The sequence below is a fragment of the Rhipicephalus sanguineus genome, chromosome 8 (genome assembly GCF_013339695.2).
Source record: "Rhipicephalus sanguineus isolate Rsan-2018 chromosome 8, BIME_Rsan_1.4, whole genome shotgun sequence".
Lineage (NCBI taxonomy): Eukaryota > Metazoa > Arthropoda > Arachnida > Ixodida > Ixodidae > Rhipicephalus > Rhipicephalus sanguineus.
In genome coordinates this window covers 99517292-99529541 of record NC_051183.1, presented here as the reverse complement: position 1 = coordinate 99529541, position 12250 = coordinate 99517292, and the positions used below count along the sequence as shown (strand labels likewise).

The 12250-nt window shown below is 44.0% G+C and overlaps 1 long non-coding RNA gene and 1 other non-coding gene across 2 annotated transcripts; one reads left to right on the top strand and one right to left on the bottom strand.

The window, feature by feature from the left end:
* The first annotated feature begins 585 nt into the window (after window positions 1-585).
* On the top strand, window positions 586-6611 carry LOC119402255 (uncharacterized). The gene is made up of 3 exons (XR_005185697.2): window positions 586-615; window positions 3566-3692; window positions 6188-6611. It is a non-coding gene; the product is annotated as an uncharacterized LOC119402255 (long non-coding RNA).
* A 4126-nt stretch (window positions 6612-10737) lies between these two features.
* Trnat-cgu (transfer RNA threonine (anticodon CGU)) lies at window positions 10738-10809 on the bottom strand. Its single transcript has one exon. It is a non-coding gene; the product is annotated as a tRNA-Thr (tRNA).
* Window positions 10810-12250: the final 1441 nt, after the last annotated feature.

Sequence of the window (12250 nt, the reverse complement as noted above, 5' to 3'; positions counted from 1 at the left end):
GTCTGATCTTTTGTCAGGATCACTTGTCATTTGACGTTGCCACATTTCATTGTTGCTTTGATATGAATGCACGGTCGTCGTTGTTGCCTGTAGCAACTAAAGCGTGACGCTGCTAGGCACGTGGGTGAAGGTCCAATTCCCGTCATGGAGGAAGGAAACAGTTGGGAGGGAGCATTGCGCAATGCGACAGAAAGAAAGAACAGTAGGAGAGTAGGCCAAACTTAGCTTGCGCCTGATTTCCCCAATAGGGGAAGGGGTCCCGACTTCGTTACTGCTCTCGTGTTTAAAAGTGTGAGAACCGTCAGGCTGCCTAAACAGTGGCGGTTTATTTCTTTCGCAAGTGTGCGCTTGATTAATTGAAGCGGGTGTGTTTTGAGAGGTTAATTGTGCGCGTGTGAAAAAGCGTGAACCGGTCATCAACGGAGCTGTCTTGTTACAGAAACAGCCTTCGGGACCACAGGCGACGTACACGAGGCGAGCGCAAGTTCGGCCAACTCATTAGCCAATCAGCGCCTCCACCGTGGCGTGCACAAAGCAGCGCACCCAACGCTGCCCCGCCATGCACACGACCATCGCTCCTGAAACACAGTGTCAACTACGGTACTGCCGCCAACAGTACGTTTGCCAGTTCTTGCTTCAGAACCTTGTGATTGGATGGCACAGTACAAATTCCCTCCGAGTTCATCGCAAAAAAACAAACATGCTGCATGCTTTCCAACTCTTTAGAATGTTTTGCAGAGAAATTCAGGATCACATAGTTGTTTGCACCTAGCAGTACATTCACAGAATGACACATTGACAAATGTGTTCCAAGAAAGAGGAGTTCTAGCGAATTTGATCTCTTCTACAATTTGTCAAATGGCACGTCAAGTTCTCCAAAAAGAAAGATGCATCTTGTCTGTACCAAAGTTTTATAAGAGGTGAAGGATGAAGCAGCACACTGCTGAAAAAAAAAAACTGCAAAAAAAAAGAAATTGTAATATGTACAGATGGGTCCACTGTTAAAGGGAACACTTGCGTGCAGGGCATGTCCGGACTTCGCTCTCTTGCAAAAGCATAGTCGCTTAGATTTGCATAACACAACTGATAGTTGACAGTTCTAACTCCTTTTGACGGACTGGTGCCATGTCTGAACAATGTTTACACATACACTTGCAGTTGGGGGGGGGATGGGGGGGCAACAGTAAGCAAGGTGCTAATTGAAATGTTCCCTTTAACAGTGGACTGGACTGTACATACAGTCAACATCTGATTTTTTGGACTTCCTAGGGATTGTGAAATTGCCCCCCAAAAAAACAGATTCATAATTTTTTAGTTTGCTCAAATGGTCAAGTGGACAGCCCTTCTGAAATAGCTCTCAAGGACTGCGAGTACACTTATCAGGCATTTCGGTGCGCTCACAGGCTCTCGTGAATAAGATTGGTACCTATCAAGAACCCCGCTTAACCATGGGCTAACTAACCGCCAGTTACAAATCTGCGTCTCGTGATGAGCACGGCCGACACCAGCAAAGCATAGACACAATTACGACTCTCTCGCACTATTGCCGTACCAGGGAGGGACTTGAAACGGTGACGCGCGACACAAAGGCTGTGGCGGGAGTGCAGATGGCTCGTCCGATGTATGTGTGTGCAAAAATTATGTGCTGTTGTGCGAAATCTCCTCCACTTCATTAAAACGCGGCATTTGGTGCGGCGTAGAGCTGATCAATCCTAGTGTGCAGCAAGTGCTGGGGCACTTGCTGCATTATAGGAATGCGGTGGATTTCAGTTGTCGCATATTAAAAGCGTGCAGTACGCTACAATTGTGCTAGCCACATTCACTACTGAGCACTTAGCTGAAGATACTTATCATAGTGAGCTTGTCATCAGTGAAGTACTGGGTGTTTGCTGCCTGCTGCCCTCCGCGCATTTCCGGTGCTTATTCATAAAGGCATTGCCCCACTCGCATTGTGACAGTGGCCTCTTCAGAGTCTCGGTATGCTCCACTCCATGGCACTTGACTATGCGGCAAAGCTGATTTGGAATCCGCTACGGCCGCAAACGGATTGACTCACAAAAGTGCTGGTTCGAGCTTGCGACGTGATCAACGTGGCAGCGGTGTTGGCTTCAGTTAATGCATTTCGGATTGCAATTACAGCAGAGAGTCTGAAAGATCGGACACTGAAACTCTTCAGCGACCGAAACTTCAGACGTTCTTATACACTGACACTACGGACTTGTGGCAGCGTTACAAATTGCAAAACTCCGCAAGTTTGCGAGCATGTCAAAAAATTGGGAGCTGACTGTACTTTGTTTTCTCTGGTGTGGCCAGGCAAGATGCCATGTGTACGAGGAGCTCATGCATTGAGCAAGATATTTTTCTCTTTGTATTACCAACCTCTGGAAATTTTTGTAAAAATGTCAAAGCACGAAATGGAATTCTGTTATTCACAGTCGGCAGAACTCACCTTTGTTCTGTTAAAGGGACCGACAACCAATTTATATGGTACCCATTTTCTTTAGCGCAACAGAAAGCTTACTGGTGAGGGTGTCTAATCACCCAACGGTAACATGGAAAACGCTGTGAAACATTTGTAATAAGAATTTTCAATCTGTGGGGACTATGAAGTCATAAACACAAGTGACAACCGATGCTGCAAACAGTGAGAGAGAGTGCGGTTCGTGTTCGAGCGTGGCGGTTTGCCGCGCATGCGTGCACTCCGCGCGCATGCGCCGCGGCTTGACATGTTCCACTGGTTATTGCGAAGGCAGCGCCGCTTCTCATCGTGCAACTCCTTTTACCTCATAAGCAGCACAAGATAGAGTGGGGATAGATAATAATATACATACGCTAATTTTCAGGACTAATATGGCATGCATGACAGCATCAGACTACGTACAGCAAAAAGTGATCGACTCCATACCAGCTTCAAGGCTCTTCCGCTAGGCTGCGCCATGTACCGGTTCTTGTTACTTTTAAACATGATTTAAACATATAAATCCTACTCACAAGGCGAAAAGGATGCTGGAATCTGTCACTATTTCAGTGTCGTGTCATTTTGCCAGGATCTAATCACATGTTGTGACCAGTTGTCGGTCCCTTTAAGAGTAACAGATTTCATTCGTGTTGGCTAAGAACTTGTCTAGTGAGCAGTGTATATTTTTGTGTGCATTTCACATGTATTTAAATACACTCAAACCTCATATAACAGTCACAGCTGCCACGAAAACAACTTCGTTATATCCAAAATTCGTTATAAACGTTTATTTGTAACACTGTAGCTATGACAAGACTATTCTTCGTTTACTTCGTTATACCGATAATTCGTTATATCAGTGTTCGTTACATCCAGGTTTGAGTAGTGAAATTCGAATTCTGCTTTGAGAAGAAGCACGCTGAACGGATAACCAGCCTGCTGGTTTATCAGAACTTCAGTCCCTAAAAAATTGCAGCAGATAATTAGATACCAGTGGGACTAGGAAAGTAACAGGTGTGAGATGGAGTTTGCTAAATTGGGACACACAGTTACTGGAAATAGTGTGGATAGGCCTTCTAATGTTGGATGATGCCGTTCGTGTTGCAGGCCACATGACATCATCGCGGAAGATATTCACCGCAACCCAGGGCAACTTCGTCACATCTGCTCCGGACTATGATGAGGACAAGTACAAACGACGATCCGGATTTGAGCTTCTGTCACGCTGGATCAAGTATGTATCTGCGTTTGTCACAGCTATGGAAAATGTTAAAGGGATACTGACACCAATTTTTCAAGCTGGTTTTACCCCACACAAACTCGTGTATACGGAGATGACTCTGAGCAAGTGTGGAGCTCAGGAAATGCTGATAAATATTTTATTTTGACATTAAAGTCAATTTTCACATGGCTCGACACTAAGTGTGACGGCAGGCTGCATTATCAATTCTGGTGACTTCATGCACCAGTATGGCTAGACGTGATGATGTCAGGTACCAAAATATGCAAAATGGCCACTTGTGCATCGCCAACGGAGCCGTGGAGCGGATAGGCTGTACAAACGTCACGAGATCTGGTGCAAGCGCATTGACAAGGCACTTATCCGTGTCGCGACGTCAGGGCACAGTAAGAACCGAAATTAGCTTTTAAAGTCTTGTTGTAACTATTTTTTCAGGGTGCACTCATGTTACCAGTACATTTTCTAGGCTCTTGAGTGCTTGGCCTGTCATTTGACATAAAGAAACCACAACTAAATTATCGTGTCAGTACCCTTCTAAAATTACGGTGTGCAACTTCAAGTTTTTATGGAATAGCGCTATGGTGGCTAGAGGGGGAAGTGTGACGGGCGCTGTATCCCCGCCGTGGGAGAGCGATGCGATGCGCGAACGCAATGAAAGTTCTGGTCGCCGCAAGGGGCGCTGGTGTAGTAGTAGGTGCTCGCGCTCGCCGCCTTGCTTTGGCTCGTCTGGACTCGTTCGTTCTCTCTGTGCTGTGCTGTCACCTTGTTCGGATGCCTTTGCTAGGGTGGCTACCCTAGCCTTGCCTTCGCTGTCGTCGTTTGTTTACCCGCCACTGTACCCACGTGTTCTGCGAACCATGCCGTCAAATCGCGCAAGTACATGCTTCGTCCCTGGCTGTAATCGTGCTCGGAGAAGCTTTCGGTCTTTAAATCTCTCGAGGCGAGAGCAATGAGCTCGAAATATTAAGCGGACTGGCAAAGAGCTGACGAGGGACAGCGTTTTGCGAGCGGCACTTCGACCTGAGTTTTATCGGAAGGACATACCAACACATTATAACGGTGAGGTTGCTGAGATACCCCGCGTTTGTCAGAAGGCGCTGTGCCTACGGTGTTTCCGGACGCACCAAAGTACTTACCAAAAAAAGAAAAGCAGACAGGAGTGTCCAAAAATAAGGGAGCGCCAAAAACTTGAAGTTGAGGAGGGTCAAGTAATTTGACCTCTTAACGTGATAGGGAGCATGTGATAATAAATGCCTGACATAATTATGGGATGACAAATGTGTGATAAATAAACATGTCCTTGCATGTATTTAGTATGCATCTAAAGCCGTAAGTTAACAGAAATCATTGGTCCTTGCATAGATAGAACTATCGCTAAAATAATAAAATAAAAAATGCTCAGTATCAAAGAGCCTCCAGCTGCAGCATTCCGATCTCCACTTCAATTTTCTCAAGGAAAAGGAGCCGGAAATTGTAAATGCTTTGAACATTTCGCGCTCAAGAGCACTTCAATTTTCTCAAGGAAAAGTAGCCGGAAATGTAAATGCTTTGAACATTTCGCGCTAAATGGAGGGGGGGAGGTGGGTGTGGACTAAGAGAGAAAAAAAAAACGCGCTGCACTGCAGCCAGTATATACTCGCTATGAACGATTGTAAACAGTTACACTTGACCAAGAGGAAAGAACACTTTAAAGTCAGCTGAGCTATGCAGCCGAGCAAGTGGTTTAGTTCAATTGAAGCAGACTATAAATATGGTAAAAGCAGCGCAAAAGGAATATGATAATAAGAATGACACAGAACCAGCGCTGAACAGTTCAGCGCATGTCCTGTGTCGTTCTTCTCGTGTTGTCGTCTTTTTGCCATGCTTTCACCATGAAAATCAACCAACTAGCCCAGTTTTTGCACACTGTAGCAGATTAAACATGTCGAAGCAAACCGATATTAAGAAACATTTAAATATGAAAACATGGAGGCACGCCAGTTCCGTCTGGTTTAAAAGCATTCTTTGTTTTCTTTTTTTTCCCTCTTGCTTAACACCGCTAAGAACTTGCAACACATGCTTCTTAGCGAAACAAACACGTAGCGCCTTTAACACACGGGCGCGGGGTATAAGCGATTATTAGAAACAAGTGAAAACTAACGTCTAGCGGCCATACGCAAAGCAGGCAAATGCCGCCGCAAGCATGGCCGCAAGCACCTACGGCGCAGGTAGCGCCACCTGGTGTGACCGCCATCTTTCATTGGGAATTCGTACAGCCCTCCGCTCTCGCCCGTCACAACTTCCCCCTCTAGCCACCATAATAGCGCAGTGAAAGTTTGCCAGTGTTGCCAAACTTTCTTTACATTGTTGCTAACTGTTGACTGCTTTTGTACATTTTGATGTGTTTGAATGATGAGGGCGGGAACGTTACTTTCAATTTGTCGCCTTGCAACATCTTATTAGGCAAAGTTCGCGAAATGACTTTAAAACGCCTTTGTCTCTCCCTCCAGGTCAAGGACAATAATGGCTTGGCAGCCGCAGACGAGACCCGCACACGTTCCTCAAGCGCTGGGTTGTCCTTTCCATCCTCATTGTCCTAGGACTCTTCACCGTCGTCTATTTTCTCATGCACTGGGGCCGTTGCCGCCGCGGAGTCGGACCCACTGCTAGATCCCCGGCTCATCCGGACATCAGAGTCCACGACGAGTCTCAAGACATGCAGCCGCGCTGAGGTGTCGGCCATTGGTGGGCGCTCGCATCTTAGCAGAAAAATAAAGAAAAGAGCGTGGGGAATTAGGCAGCACCGGTCTGTGCATTTGAACCGGCCGGTGCCACCGTGAATGTGTATATAGTATCGGGTCTTTTGAAGCCTATCTGCGGTGTCTTTTGGGGCAGGTAGTTGCCAGTGCTTTCAATGAGCGTGTGTGGCGGGTTAATAAATGCGATAATCTAAGCATGTTGCCTTTAGGTGTCGATTCTGGGCTGTGTGTCACATTTACGCTGGACAACTTTTCATTCTAGCAGTGTTCAAGGGGGAACATGATACTTAACATTTTCTTTTTTATTTCTTGATGTATTTTTATGAAATTTGCCGAGTTTATGTATGGTTGTGTGCTTATTTCAAATACACAATTATTTTTCTAGTATAATATGTAGTTTTTAAAACATAAATATTTCATGTGCCATTTGGGGAGCAAAATGTTTCTTAAACTTACAAAGTAAGTAACAAAGTAAACTTACAAAAAAAATTTACAAAGTAAATTGGCATATCACAATAGTCTATATAATCAGAACGGTGTGCAGTACAACAAAAATAGACCATTCTAAACCCATTTGAACAAAAGTTATGGTATGTTGAATGAAATCCCAGCTAATAAGTGAAATCCCGGCTTGACATTGTCTCACTTGCAAATGGTCAACATACCATAACTTTTTTTCAAATTTTTACAATTTCGGTTCTTGTACTGCATACAGTTCTGAACCCAGATTAATGTGATATATTTTATTTTAAAAGCTATATGTGTTTTACTAGAAAAATAACTGCATATTTGAAGTCAGCACACAGATATGAACTTGGCAAGTTTCATCAAAATCTATCAAGAATTTAAAAAAGTTGAAGAGCAGTGTCCTCCCTTAAGCCAGTGCTTCCAATATTGCTGCCTCGTGACTCACCCTAAATTTCACATATCGTGTTAAATGTCTTGTGTGTGCATATGCGTGCCACATCTGGACGATTTAGACACCTTTTTTTCGGTCATAAGCATTGAAATCACTCTCAAATTTTCACAATTGCTACAGCAGTGTAGCAATTGTGAACTGTTACTAACTAGCCCAATCTCACCGTATTTGTAAACCTAAACTTGTTGTCAGGTTTAGAGTCTTTTGCAAACAAGTTCATCATCTGAAAACCATTGCAAGAATAAAGCATGCGTTTCGATGGCTTTCCGTAATGACTAAAAGGGGAGAACTGATGATTGGGCGAGTTGGTATGGATTTGTTAAACAGCCCCACAAAAAAAATACAAACAACCCTAAAAGATAATTGCTTGTGTTCGTGCATTATTCAGTGTTTTTCATCTTATTCTGTGGCTCATCTTATACCAAAAGGTTGTTTTTTTTTCGTACAACACCTACATGCCATATTCTGAAATTCACATGTCCACTGCTTGACAGTGTCAATAGCGGGCTGCTATAAAAGCATACTCTTGATGAATTATGTGCAGCTTCAAGCATTTAGTGGGGGTATTGAAATCATGTTCGCACGTGCTAAAAACAGTACGTACAGCTGGCCAACAGCAGTTTATGTAACATTGGCTCGATAAAAAATGTCAAAAGTCTGTCTTGTTTTACGTATGGTGCTCCTTAGTGGATCACTGCAGTCGTGAAACTACTACATCATACCTCTAAAATTGAGGCTATTTGCTCATAATTAGGGAGAATTCGGCTTCTTTGGCAAGTCTTGTGTCCCGTTAACTTCCATTGCCAACTGCACGCTTTGCCGCCCTGAGGAATGTAGTTGAAGCTACGTGTTTTCACCACGCCTCTTTTGGCTGCAGACCACAAGTTAGTGCGCCTTTCGTGCAAGTATTTTTCAAGTGTGTGTGTATATATATATATATATATATATATATATATATATATATATATATATATATATATATATATATGGGCTACAGCAGAAAGTGTGTTTGGCTCGGTTATTTAACCAAGCATGTCGACAAAGTCAAAGAATAGAGAGAAATACAACAGTTTATAACAAAACTACCCGAGAAATAGGCATTTAGTTGCTGTACCTTTCATTTGTAGACAGGTATTTGTTGTTAATTATGGACATTTTTTAGAGTATATAAGTTTAAATAGTATAAACTAGTGGGAGTTTGGACATGTGGAATGTCCAGAAATGCGCTAGTACTAGTTATGTAATTTTTAATGCCCTGCACCACAAAAGTCTTCACCTTCACGCACAAAGGAACAGTTGAAAACATGAGCACATTTCCATGCCATTCCCTGCTTGATTTGTACCCATTCTGCCTACGGTGTGGCCAGTACAAGCAATGTTTTGCGTGTTCATGTGATCAGTGGTGCTTTGTTTTTGCCTATGCATTTCAATAAATGATTTTTCAGCCACCACTGTCTCTTTAACAAGGCATGACACCTGCACGGTCAGATAAATTGCCATGTTCACATACACCTCATTTACATTACCAAATTGATATGTGCAGTACTCTCTCAGTAAACGGAACTGATGTTTAAATGGAACAACTGCCTCTAATATAATTGGTTTCGTACTTCAATTCTGCATCCCTGTTCATCTCTCGGTAAATGGAACTCCTGTCAAATGGAACATATTTTCCTGGTCCCTTCAGGTTCCGTTTGAAGGAGTACTGACGCGATTTATAGACATCGCAAAAGGCACATTTTTCGTTTCCTCCGCATGCGGTGTTAACGCTCTCCACACACTGGAGTCGGACAACGTGTATCAAATATTTTACTTTGATTGTGCAGTTTTCGTCACTGAGCATCTGCAAGCCAGTCCCACTGCAATGCACATAATCCCAACGAGTCAACACAGTTCCACTGAGTTTACGAACTCTGTGTCCTGCATGCAGCCTAAGTCCGATCCTAGAAATTTGCTTCTCATTTCATTTTTTCTTATTTCATGCGATAGCGGTTATGGACACCAGCGGCGGCGGAGAACTATGGCACCAAAATCGAATGTTGTGATCTCCATAACAGCTTTCGCTGTAACAAACTTCAGCGCCGGCAGTGCTCCACGCTCACCTGCATGACTGGCGCGCAAAAGTCCACTAGCGATAATATAAACATCTCTGGTTGCCACTGTTTTCGTTTTTCGCACAATTTCAACATATCTTTGCTTTGTAATTCCTGCCTGAGGTACGCGCTAATGCTGTACTCTGAGATGTGCATAATTGCTCACGTTGCATGACCTCAGTTCTGGATTGCCAAGTTTTCTCGTGAACCGAAAAACGATTTAAAAAATTTCGGTTTCACTCCGGAACGAAATAATAAATAATGTTTCGGTTACGTTTTCGTTCCGGTCAAAAATATCGTTTTTTTTTCATTTTTGTTCCGACACACTGGTATGGACGTGCGTGAGCATTTTTAGGAGTATCGACATGAAAATTTGGTCTCATGCTCTGCTAAATGGAATGTGCCTTCTTGGCATTAGGTTTACATGGGATTTTATACATGCCACAAAAATGACAACTATGACTGCCTGTCGCAGTCATCAAGCAAGTTGTGATCCTCGGCTTCATACTCTCCACATATAGCATCGTTAAAAAACTAGGGAAAACTGCAGTCAAGGAAATTTCCCAAATGGCTGCTTAAAAAATTACCAAGTGTCATTCAAAACAGCATTGGCCATTGTGGATGACATCCGGGTTAAGTGGTTGTGTTAATTTATGTTCACTTTCTTCATAAGCAGTGGCTTGAAGTTACTTATCACAAAGGAGACAGCACTACACAATTGCGCACTTTTATATTGCTACATACAATAGCTTCCTGTTGAAGTGCTGCTTTGCACATACGAGCGCAACACAACTGTGCTATCACACATGAGAGTCAAGGCCTGTACATTATACAGTGCATCATGATCTCAAGACTTCTTGGCTTAGCTAATGATTGTAATGTTCATTTGCAGCATTCTACATGACCAAATGAGCTTTGATCATATTCTTGACTTGTAAAGTCAATTTAACGCACTAGTCCGCTTTGAGATTGTGTCTGCATGTCCAGGCGTAGCAGAGTCAAAATTGACAATTGCAGATTCAACCAAAGTACCGCTTACATGACCATCTTAAAAATTCAACCTTTAAGCCGACAGATTGCTACAGACTGTTCCGAAACACTTGAGTGCATAACAAACAAAACAAGTACAGAAACATTGTCACGACATGTACAGAGCCACTTAAAAGTCTGTGACAAAGCATAATATTAATGAGAACGAACAGACAATAAGGCCGAAGAAAGTATAGGGGATGTCATTCGTTGTAATTAGGATAAAGTGTGAAGAAAGTAAAGTGGACGAAAAGATAACTTGCCGCCGGCAGGGATCGAACCTGCGATCTTCGAATAACGCATCCGATGCTCTACCACTGAGCTACGGCGGCGGTCATCCTCCCGTCCACTTTATGGGGTATATACAGTAAAACCTCGGTGATACGAATCTGGCGGGGTCACCAAAAATATTCGTATCATCCGAAATTCGTATCACCAGAATACATGAAAAGTTAGTATGCAACAAAAGAAAGCCGCCATACGTTTTCACTTATTGTTTCTCAGGGCCGCACCAATGTCATGAACAGCTCTGAATGATTGCCAGTAAAGGTTTTAGACGCCAAAGGTCATATTTGTACTTGTAAATATACGGTGCGTGTGCGCATGTGTAAATGATAAACCAGACGTGTTGTGACACGTGACAGCTAGTAGCCCCTTCCCAATTTAAGTGCGCTTTTCTGCATGAGACCAGAGTGCTGCGGTGAAAGCGACTTACGGAGCGCTTTACGTGCGATAGAAGAAGGCCAGGAAATTTTAGAGCCACTGCCCTTTGTTGTTACTTTCTTATCGCGGTGGTGTTGGGGATGTTTTTCTGTAGATTGGCAGTCGTGCCCGCACAATCGGGAGGTTTCCTCAAAATCCGAGAGACTGCTGTGCGAATCGGAGAATTGGCACATGTGCACGTCCCCTACAATTGTGCACGTTGCGAGCACCTTCGCCAAGGCCATCCGTTTCCTCTTTCATTTCTCGTCCACCTTTCATAGGACGTGTGATTGCGACATGGAATGCAAAGACATGGCTTACATCGATGTGGCAGGCACGTGTAAGCACAGTACAGAGACGCTGGCTCGTGCACAACGGCACGCGTCACAAAAAAAAAGAGCACCACGCGGACGCCATCTGTAATCTTAACGCGAAGGCACACGAAGGCGCATTAATGCCAAGATTTGCACGCACAATCGTGGAGGCTACGACGCGCCGTTGATGGCCTATTCTACAATGACAAACCGGCGGCGTGGTGCACATGCCCGCGCGATTGCCGTGTCTTCCGCCACAGCGCGGACGGCACCGGTTTGTACCTACGTGGTAGTGTACGTTCGTATCAAATGTCACGGGGTGAAAATCGGTTCACAACAACCGTACTCCACTACATTACAGGCTAATGGGCCTTGGCCGGGACCACGGAAAAATTCGTATCGCCCAGAAATTCGTATGAGCTTCGATCATGTCACCGAGGTTCTACTGTATGTGCATTTAAACCTAGGAGTGTTAGTCAGCGCCAGTCGCAGCCATGACAGTGAGTGCGGAACACGCATACCATCAGCATGGATCACAGAGGTGCTGATATCTGCTGCACTGTGGGGCATCTGCTATGGCCATCTTCGGTAGCTGGCCATTGATATAGCCTTTACTAAGAACCATGTTCTGGGTCAATTTTAAATCCACATGCACACATCAGTCAACATAAGTGAAAACACGCGATTACGAGGAATGCGAAATGGTGAAAGCTAACGGACGTCCATATGGCAGGACCTATTTGGGTTGTACACATAC